Source organism: Mastomys coucha, unplaced genomic scaffold (assembly GCF_008632895.1).
Source record: "Mastomys coucha isolate ucsf_1 unplaced genomic scaffold, UCSF_Mcou_1 pScaffold22, whole genome shotgun sequence".
Taxonomy (NCBI): Eukaryota; Metazoa; Chordata; class Mammalia; order Rodentia; family Muridae; genus Mastomys; species Mastomys coucha.
Genome location: NW_022196905.1, coordinates 214,103,839 through 214,114,548, shown reverse-complemented (window position 1 = coordinate 214,114,548; position 10,710 = coordinate 214,103,839). Strand labels below are relative to the sequence as shown.

General features: G+C 39.8%; 1 protein-coding gene and 1 long non-coding RNA gene across 12 annotated transcripts in view; one reads left to right on the top strand and one right to left on the bottom strand.

Moving 5' to 3' along the window:
• Iqcm (IQ motif containing M) overlaps window positions 1–10,710 on the bottom strand; it is a 693,129-nt gene that overhangs the window by 469,397 nt on the left and 213,022 nt on the right. For 5 of the 11 annotated variants that reach the window (XM_031340351.1, XM_031340350.1, XM_031340349.1 and 2 more), the window contains exon 1: window positions 8,378–8,705. The exons of 3 other annotated variants lie outside the window; for them this stretch is intronic. The gene's annotated coding sequence lies outside the window, so the exon portion shown is untranslated. Of the gene's footprint in view, window positions 1–6,750; window positions 6,830–8,377; window positions 8,707–10,710 lie in introns of those variants that run through there. 3 more of the 11 variants (XM_031340358.1, XM_031340362.1, XM_031340353.1) reach the window with 3 other exon arrangements.
• LOC116069592 overlaps window positions 9,478–10,710 on the top strand; it is a 4,789-nt gene continuing 3,556 nt past the window's right edge. The window contains exon 1 of the long non-coding RNA XR_004110050.1: window positions 9,478–9,544. This is a non-coding gene — a long non-coding RNA (uncharacterized LOC116069592). The remainder of the gene's footprint in view (window positions 9,545–10,710) is intronic.

Below are 10,710 nucleotides of genomic sequence, written 5' to 3'. Positions count from 1 at the left end.
ATCACAGCCTACGTTATACAAGCCCAGCAGCACAGCCTACGCTATACAAGCCCAGCATCACAGCCTACATTATACAAGCCCCAGCTCTTTTCCTCTCTTCTTGGGCCTCCTCCACAGTATCAGTGAAAATTCATAGAGGTTCAAATTAGTAGATTTTAATGTAGAATCCCATAGTGCTAATGAGAATATAAACTGGTTCAACGGCTCTACAGGGCAATAGATGGCAACATTCTAAATGTCAATATTCTAAATGTCCTCCATGTACTTTGCAGTAGTAGTTCCATAAAAATATTTATAGTCAGTCAGTATTATTTGAATCATTCCAGATTTGCTTGCTATATCTTTCCAAACATTGATCAGGTGGTATTCTAATCCAAAATGCATTCATTCATCCACAAGCATTAAAGCCATAGTAGATATAAGCAGTCTTTTAACCCAGTGATTTCCAACCAAGGCCCCAAGGGATTATTTAGAATTGTGGCAGTGTTTGATAGCCCTAGTGGGTGGCTTATAATGCTTAGAATGCCTACTATTTTCCAGAAAATAAAAAAACAACTGCAGTGTCCTGATTCCCTCCCCACCCCCCACCAAGGCCAATGCATGAACTCATACTCCAAGCCTATCACTAGTTTATAGCTCACTGCAATAGCCCTGACTAAACACTGCCACAGAAAACTGCCTTGTCCCAGGTCAAAGCCCCACCTAAGAGGTGTGAACAGATGATTCCTGGCTGATACAGAAAACAAATGCCTGAAGCATATGCTTCAATTTGAGATAATTCCATAGGACCCTCCTTATGCCTATAGCATCCTACAGTGTAGGTTGAAAGACCTTTGTTTCAATCCTATTGCAGGGAAGACTCTCTTAGTTGTATTCTTAGCTGTATTCTTTCATTTGACTGTCATTTTAGAACTATGTCCTGTGAACACACATCAGTAACACTTCTGCACTCAGCTCTTCCCTCTCAGTGTTCCCGCAGAGCACAATCAAGGCCATGTCCAATAAGATGCACTCCTTTGGCTCTGCCCTTATATGCCAGAGGAATGAGGATGATCCCAAAGGGGTAAGGATCATGTCTACAAATGAGGCTAGTCCAGCACTCACAAACAAAAATGTGATAAATTAGAGAAATAAAGAAAGAACTGGGAAAAAAAAAATCTGACATTTACGGTGGCGCATCCTAAGTACCCAAGAGGTAGTGAGCCACATGAAAATAGCGAAAAGGCAAAAGCTTCCACCTGGCCATGGGAAAAAGTTAGCTAGTGCTAGAGCCTGAGAGCCAGCAATCACAGTCGACTGGGGCAGCAGACACTGAAGACTAGCTCGCTAACTACCAGCAGTCTGCCTGAAGTATTCATATTTAATACCAATGATGGTAATAGAGATGGGGAAAACACTGGAAAATTTTCTCTTATAAACAAGCATCTAGAGCTGGGAAGTGGTTTATTAAGTATGGGCACCAACTGCCAAGCCCAGTGACCTGAGCTTTATTCTGGAATATCCATGGTAGAAGGGGTGAACCAACTCCTGCAAGGTCTCCACTGACATTGATGTGTAGAATAAAATGTGGCATAATGAAAATATGATGAATAGAAAGTATAATAATTTTTAATTTAAAAACAGCTTGTAGGATATAGAAACTACTCAATAGGAGTTTTTTAAAAACATGAATAATGAATAGATCTTTATGTACAATGCATATCTCTCTAGAAATCATAGTTAATTCTAAACACCTACTGTCTACCAACATAGCACTTTTTATGTCCAGTGTTCTCTTTCTGGACATTTGTCAATACTGAAAGACTTTTTAATGCAGTTCTTAAGCAAACTATTATTTCTATCTTGCAATGTTTATACTTACAGTCTCTTTATTCCATGTTATATGCAGAAGTCTTACCTGCTATTTTCAAGAAACAGGGTAAAAAGAAATGCTACATTGCTGAGCATTCCAGTTGTGAGCTAACAACTGCCCCTTCCTCCCCAAAACAGGAAAATAAAATATGAACACTTGGGGAGACAAAAAACTTCACACTTGGAAAGCAAAATTAAAGCAAAGAAATTAGTAAGGCTTTATATTTTGCACAAAAGGAAAATTGCCTTTTATCACACTGCCTTTCTTAATTTTCTGAGAATCAAATTAGTACCTTAAAAAAAAAAATAGAGCAGGCTGAATGAATGGAGTCATTGCCAAAGCCAATGTGAACAGGAGAATTTCTCCAAAGTCTCATTTGAAAAGAATTTGATATTTTAATGTGAAAATTCACAGAAGTCCTTTGAATTTAACTAATCATCTCAAAATATTATGCCAAATACTTAACATTTATCTTTAAATCTTTTGAATAACACTTTAACTGTATACATGTCCAAAAACAATCCTGAAAAGGATAATTTCTCTAGCTTACAATAAAAATGGCCTGCTTCTCAAAGTCTGAGAGATAATATGAACAAATACTAGATTCTTATTTCTTCATGATATGAAATGAATTTTGTCCAATATCTCCTGTTAATAATTTTCTCAACTTATTGTTCATCTGTATGGAAGGAACAGAGAAAGAAGTCAAACCTTAGGACTTGCTTTGCACTGGGTTGCCTCATCCAGCCTTGATGAGAGGATGTGTGCCTAGCCTAATTGCATCTTGTTATGCTAAGTTCAGTGGTATCACTGTAAGGTCTGCTGTTTTCTGAAAAGAAACAAAGGAGCTGTGGATCTGGGAGAGAGGGGAAGTGAGGGTGTTTTGAAGAGGGGAGGGAGGAGAGTCTGCAGTTGGGATGTATTGTATGAGAAAAGAATACACATATGGCAACCTTTGAAAAAAGGCTGCAGAGTGACAGGCATTATTGTCAGATCCCATTCTTTCATGTAAATTCTGGTTTTACGTCAAAGCAGACCATCATATTATGTTAGTCATCCTCTGATTCACTGGCCACAATCTCTTTCTATTGCACACAACAGTCATAGGTTTAATTAAATCTAGAAAAAGAAATAAGCATCCTACATTTTGGGGATAGCAATATAGACCTCCTCCTGTATTAAATATATTCCAATTCATGGGTAAGCTGACAATTCAAGATTAAACTAGAGAAGTGGGGACAACTTGACTCTGTTGGTTTCCCAGTTGCGCAGCTTGTGATCTTTCTATTTCTTTGAGGGAGTGGGGCATCATAACAGGGACAGATTGTTCCCTCAACAGAACAAGAACTGAAGCAGCAGCAGCTTCCTCCAAAACTGAGACTGTTTTGCAAATGTGCATGCTCTAGTTAGGGCCAAGGTTATTTCTTCAAATGCTAATAGAAGTTAATTTGGTCACCAGCTAAGTTGAATTTAGAAACTATCTTTTCTCTCTTGCCTGAAAGATCTGGTCATACTCCTACATTCTGTTCCCAACTGTTAGTTTCTGAACCAAGTATTTATTCTCTTGTATGAAATTATCACTTGACATTGATCTGTACGTTTGGCACAGCATAATTCCACAGACACATTTAGAAAGTGGCAATGCCTCGATGTCCTTGTGCGTTAGTTCTTCTTTCACAGGTCGCTCTGTTTGTCTTCTATTAGCAGACTATCCCCACCACTACCACGTGTTGCTTTGAAGAACAGTTTTGTGACCAAGAAACAAAAGTACTTGACACCATATATAGTTGTGGAAATAGATTCTTGTTGATGATTCCTATAAACACTGCTCAGTTTATACACTTTTTGTTGTCCTTGGGATAAAAATTAAAGTCACTTGGTTTAGCATGCAAGGGCTCTCCACTCTGTTTTACTCTTCTAAGGCCTTCTTTCCCCACTGATATCTGTCCTCCAAATTGGTGAATTTCTTCCCACTGTGGAAGACTCCAAGTTCTTTATTGCCCATTCTCCTCCTTGTCTGAATACTTTAAAAGTATCCCCATCCCTACCCATTACCAATACACCCCCATGCATGTATACACACACATACACACACTCACACACACTCAAACACACACACGTTGTTGTATGCTACTTTCCCCACAAATTGAAGCATTCCTTCTAGAAGAGAAGCTCATATGACTCAGGAAATAAATGAAAACTCCCATATTTGGAAGAGGAAACACTTGGAAGATGCTTAAGGGCCCCTCCCCAGCAGTATAAAAAGGAATGAACAACTCCAGAAGAGAAGACTGACAGGAGGCTATAGTTAATTGCTTAGATGGCTATTGTGAGATCATTATTTTGATATCTTATGGGTTCTCTTTCTGGGGTGAGCCAACGTGTGTGATTTTGTGTGTGTGTGTGTGTGTGTGTGTGTGTGTGTGTGTGTTGTGTATCCTAGTAAAGGAAAGAGTACATGGAATTTATCATTGTCTAATAGTATTATATTGCCATCAAAACACAGTCTTAAAGTATCTTTTACTGGAACATTTTTTTAAAGAACCAAACATACATTTTGAGAGATTTTAATAGAATTATTTATGTAAAATAAATTTAATGAATGGAGTAATATAGTCTGCTTTGTGAATATGCCAGACAGAAAACAGAGCCTCAAGATTTCTCCCTAATGGAGAACAGATTCAGATTTAGAAAGGAGCCCACACTAAGGATGTGTTCATCTCTGCAGTGGTATAGCCAAAAGGGAACCAGATAGTGATGTTTCTCAGTGAACTCTGTCACAGGACATTGGAAAGCTAAGTGCTTCTATCAGAATCAACACAGTTTGCTTCATTGAGAAAGTCTTGTAAACAAACAAATTAGGATAACAGAGGGGTACACACCTAAAGTCCCAGCTTCAGGATTCTGCAGCAAAACCACTAGCCCATGAGTTCAACACCAACGTGGGAAATACAGCAACACCCTGTCTCATTGTGTGAGTGAGTGTGTACATGTGTGTGCATGTACATGCCTGTGTATATGCACAAGTGAGAATGTTTGTGTGTAAATGTAGTCAATAAAATTAAGTGATATGTTTATTAATTTTTTAGCACTATTGTTTTTAGTGCTGTTGATCTATAGTACAATCTGAAAGTCTTAGAAAAAGAGAGACTACAAAGGATCATAGAACAAAACTGTAGCCCCAGAAACACACTTTTTAAATCTGTCATTGTTGTCTAAGGAGGTTTTAAATTTTATTCATGACTTCTTTGCTTTCTCTTACTTCCAACATACTAGACCTTACTATGCCACTAAGTGAAAAGATTCTTAATTCTTCAAGTGCAGGCACAGGATTAACATTATTTGATAGCAAGAGGGTTACACAAGCCAGTGTCTTAATCAAAGACTAAGCCATCCCTGAAGAAGCATTTTTTCAATATACAGGCACGCTATATGCAACACGGAAGGAACGTCCTATGAAGAGACCATAGATACTGCTAAATATTCTCCAGTGCCCAGGACTGCTCGCTCCCTGCACTCACCAGCATTATGAACCACCACCTCCCACTAGTGAATGACCAAGTGCAGGGTATTAATAGTACGACTGATGAGAAACCTTGTGTAAATAATTTCCTAAATTTCCTTCATCTCTAGCATTCTCTAGTTCTGTGTTTTTAGGATCACAAAAATTATATTAACTTTAGTGAACTAATAACATGTACAAAAACTGACTCCTTTCATATCAGCTTCTACATTAATATCTACATAACCTATAAGAAAATAAAGTAAAATAATTTTTCATAAATTCTAAAACAGAAATGTTATGATGCTCAAGCTATTCTTCAATCTGTGTAATTATACCAATTTTTGTATGAGAATTCTGTAACCTCTTTAACCTAGTAACTGTCCCTCCTAGCTATATTTTATACAATGTGGCTAAATTTTTTATGATAAAGTTTAAAACACTACCTCAAAAGAAAATATATTTGATTACATGCAATTTTTCTACTGATACCTCCCAAAATATTCTTCATAATTAACACTGTAGATTCACCAGAGGTAGAATCTGAGCACCTTTTTAGTTAAAAAAAATTAAAAAGTACCTAAGACTCATAAAACACATCAGTTGTGTCCCTAGAATTACATCTTTTGATCTAATCTGGTCTAGTTCTTTCAGTCACACTCACATACTAAGACACACACACACACACACAGAGAGAGAGAGAGAGAGAGAGAGAGAGAGAGAGAGAGAACCCTCTTAGAGCCAGAGTAGCCTTTGTCCTCCTCCCTCTCTTGTGATCTGCCTCTCTCTGCATTTCCCAATCTTGGATTATTCTTAGGGATTCTTCAGGGTCACTAGGCTCTTTATGTTCCTAATTTTAAAGAGACATGGTAGCAGAAAACATGACCTTATATAAGTATTAATTAGTATATACTTAACATCACAAGAAAAATAAGTAATCATGATTTTCACTTAAATTTAAATATGTGGGAACTTCAAAAAAACTGAAGACTCAAAATGCAATTAAGGATAACAGAACTGGTAAGAGACAACTTTCCAGGTGTTTCATAAGCAAAAACATCTAAATAAAATAGTATTGGCACATTTACAAACAATCTAGTACTGACCAATTAGTAGACTACATTATTTAATAACAGAATCTCCAAAGACTCAGATCTGTTTACATGCATGATGTTTGCAAAGGATCTGACACAGAGCACACACCTTAACACATGCTAGCTATTACCAAGAAAAGTGATCTAGAAATTACTCCAGAGTCTAGAACAGGAATTGGCAAAAGTCAGGGAGCCCAATCCACTTGGCTTGTTCCCAGGGATTCAGCCATCCACCATTCATTTATATATTGTCTAGGATCGTCAGTGGTAGTATGGCCATGGCTTGCCCCCAACAGACTCACATGATGGAATCCAGATACCCAATGGGCAAAATATTGACAGATGTTGGATATGCAGAAGATGGATTCCAGTGAGGTAATTAGCTAATAGTGCACACTCCAAGGGCAGATAATGAAGCTCTCACAAGGCTCAGTTGCTTAGTGATAGAGTGGATTGTTTGGTCAAACAAACCATGTCCTTAGTCACATTTGTGATTTTTTTTTTATTTCTCTACAATGTTATGATACAGTCAAGGGAACCTAATTCAAACACTAATACCATGCTATATGGATCAATTTATAGTTAAACTAAATAAATCTCTCTTTCTTCAAAAAAAATCCATCTCCAAATAAAGAAGAGTGAAGTTGAGTCCTTGTGTACAAAAATCATATGGTTCTAAAGCCTAAAACATTTAGTATCCAGACCTTCACTGTTTCTAAAGACCTGTCGCCTTGAGGGCTTGAGGAGGCAGCAAGTAGCTGGTAGTCAGAGCACACGTTCCTTCTGCATGAATATGAGTGCTTGTTTCTCTAAAGAGCATGAGGTGAGCTGACAAAACAAATGACTAATCCTTCAGAGAGATGCAGTAAATAGTCCTTCAAACATTGTATTCCTCTCATGGCTACCTATCAACTGCATTATTATCAAACGCTGGATTCTTCCCAAACCACTGGTATGGAGGTTGTCTCTTCTGCAGATTTAAAATAAAATCATTTCAAAACCATTATTGGGCAACCACACAGAGTTGTAGCTAAGAGGGGAAACACTGGGTAATGATTAGGTCTGTTAAGATTAAATCTGGACTCTGCTGTCAATAGCCGTATGACCCTGGCAAAACTCTTTCTCTCAACTTCAGTTTACTAACCTACAAGACAGATCTAAGTAATAATATCTATATTGCGGGATAGTAAAGATCAAATACTAAGAGCTCTGATAATCTCTGGAAACTAACCATTGTGCACCCTAGTGTTCACCAAACTGCACTGTTTTACATAACAGAGAGAGGAAAAAACCCTCATTCAGCTTCCTAAAGAGAAGCTAAAGCATTCAAACTGGAACTCTATAATTCACATAGGACCATTTTAGGATTAAGCTAGTTAAAACCTGTTTCTGATCACTAGACATCACTGATTCTGGTCCCCCCAATTTTTTTAAAATTCCACGAAGTAATCTCGTCCCCTATTTGACTACTTTACTGCAAGGTTTTATTTCAGAGTCATCTTCACTCTTTTCAACGCTTCCTCACTGTAGACTAAGGCAAAACCAGGCCAATGTACAGAACTACTGGAACTGAGTGTTCAGAATCAGCAAAGGTGCTGTGGTGCTGCGTGTGAGATTTCCTGGGGTGGCAGCGCAGAATCGACTGTTTCAGCTTTAAGCCCCACCCCCGTGCGAGGTGATAGTATGAGGACCTAGATCAATGTGTGGCCAACAGCCTACTTCGCACATACAAGAGTGTACAGAATGAAAAACCTGAAAGAGCCAGACGTTTTTCTATTTTCTTTCACGTTGAAATGCAGTCCAAACTTTTTATGGTATATTCTACTGTGTAAAATATTATTATCTGGTGAATGCAAATATGCACTTTTTTTTTCCAATTTCTCTCTACCCTCACCCAAGAGAATCCCAAAGTCCCAGGACCATGCTCACCTTAGCTTCAGGCTCAGGGTCACCTTCTGAGGCTAGAGAACCTTCAAGCCTCTTTAGTGGTGGTGGAGTCAAACGCCAGCCTGACCCTTGTTGTCTCCCTAGCTCCGCCTCCAGGGCACTCTCCCAATCACAGTTGCCCTGGCAGGCCCCATTAGTGCCCCCTCCTCTCGCTCCTCACAACACTGTAGCTTCACTAGCCTACTTCTCTGTGGGGGCAGCAGGACCCTTGCTGCAGCACTCCTGAGGTCTAGGACCTCCTGGCGCAGTGAGCTGCCAGGACAGCAAGACTCCTGGGCAGCTGCCAGAAGATTCCCCTTGGATACGAACGAACGTTTCCCACTGTGACGTTGAGGAGCATCTGTTTTCAAATCTGTACGTTCTCTGTTCTACCTCAGCACAGTAAGCCTAGAACCAGAGGCTCTACTCTGGTTGCATTCCACGGCCAAAGAGTACAGAGAGGTAGCTCTCCTTCTGAGGGACCTTCTATGTTTTGGGTTTTCATCAGGAACAGTATGGAGGCTGCACAAGGAGTTCTACTAAGAAAGGAGAGAGGGGCTTTTTGTTTTCTTTTGTTTGGTTTTGAACTTTTCAAGTAATCTATTTTTATTATTTGAAAATGTCTTGCATCCATGCAATGTATCTTGATAATGTCTACCCACTCTCCTCCTAACTCATCACTCTCCACTCTCTTCCATGTTTGTGTCTTTCTTTTTCTATAACTCACTAAGTACAATTTGCACTATCTGTATGTACACTCACAGGAATGTGCTTGTCAGACCTTATTTGTTGAGAATATTCCCAAGAAGTGAGTGAAAAGTGATATTACAAAATTTAACTCTCATTCACAAGAATTGTAGACAGAAGCCCTTTCATGGTACCAAAATTTTGGTTTACCACAAAATAGCATTTGCTTTGGCTTTATAAAAACTAATTAAGAATAAATATTTAGAATAAAGTTAGAGATTTCTATTGGCGAAGTAGAAGTTCTAGGGTCCCTCTGTGACTTCACAAATCCCAGGTAGTTGGCTAGGTTTCCAGTACCAGGCATGATTTTCCTCTTGTTGATCAGGTCTTAAGTTCTCAGTGAGATCTTTGTTACAGCCAAGGTGTGTATGCCACTACTGCACCCATAGGGTAATCATGCCACACTGGTCATAGTTGCACTTGGTAAGCATTGTAGCTTTGTAAGCATTGTGGCTTCCCTGAGGAAGTGTTCCACAGTGTTGTGAGGAGTGAGAGGAGGGGGCACTAATGGGGCCTGGCAGGGCAACTGTGATTGGGAGAGTGCCCTGGGGGTGGAGCTAGGGAGACAAGGGTGGGGCTGGCGTGACTCCACCACCACTAAAGAGGAAGTTTCCTGTATCTAGAATACAAGTGTTGTGTCTTCAGCAATAGAACCTAACCTTCCATCTCCAGGGAAAGGCCAAGCAAGGGCAATGTCAATAGCCTAAAATCTTTGGAAGTCTCTTGGACAACCTTTACCAAGAACTCAAAAGAGACATCATCATCATCATCATCATCACCACCACCACCACCACCAATCACCATAATCACTAAGTCTTCAGAGTAGACTTGCCTGGTATGGAGCATGCTATGTAGCTATATAGACAAGGTTAACGTTGATCTCACAAAAATTTGTGTCTCTGCGTCCCAGGTGTTAGAATTTAAAGTATGTCCTCCCCTACACACAACTATTTTTTTTGTTTTCATTAATTAATTTATCCACTTTACATTGCAATCACAGGCCTCGCTCCCTCCCCTCCCCCCTAGCCCTACCCTTACAAATCCTCCCCTATTATCCCCTCACCTTCTTCCCAGAGAAGGAGAAGCCTCCCCTCCTTGGGTACCACTCTGACCTGAGACATCAAATCAAAGCAGTACTAACTAAGGACATTCTCTCCTACTGTGGCCCAACCAGGCAGTGCAGCTAGGAGAAGGGGATCCAATGGCAGGCAATAGTCAGAGACAGTTCCTGCTCCAATTGTGAGGAGACCCGCATGAAGACCAAGCTGCACATCTGCTACAAATATGTAGGGGCCCTAGGTTCAGCACCTCCCTGCTCTTTGGCTGGTGGTTCTTTCAGTCTCTGTCTTAGTTAGGGTTTCTATTCCTGCACAAACATCATGACCAAGAAGCAAGTTGGAGAGGAAAGGGTTTATTCATCTTACACTTCCACACTGCTGTTGGTCATCAGAGGAAGTCAGGACTGGAACTCAAGCAGGTTAGGAAGCAGGAGCTGATGCAAAGGCAATGGAGAGATGTTCCCACTGGCTTGCTTCTCCTGGCTTGCTCAGCCTGCTCTCTTATAGAACCCAAGACTTCCAGCCCAGGGA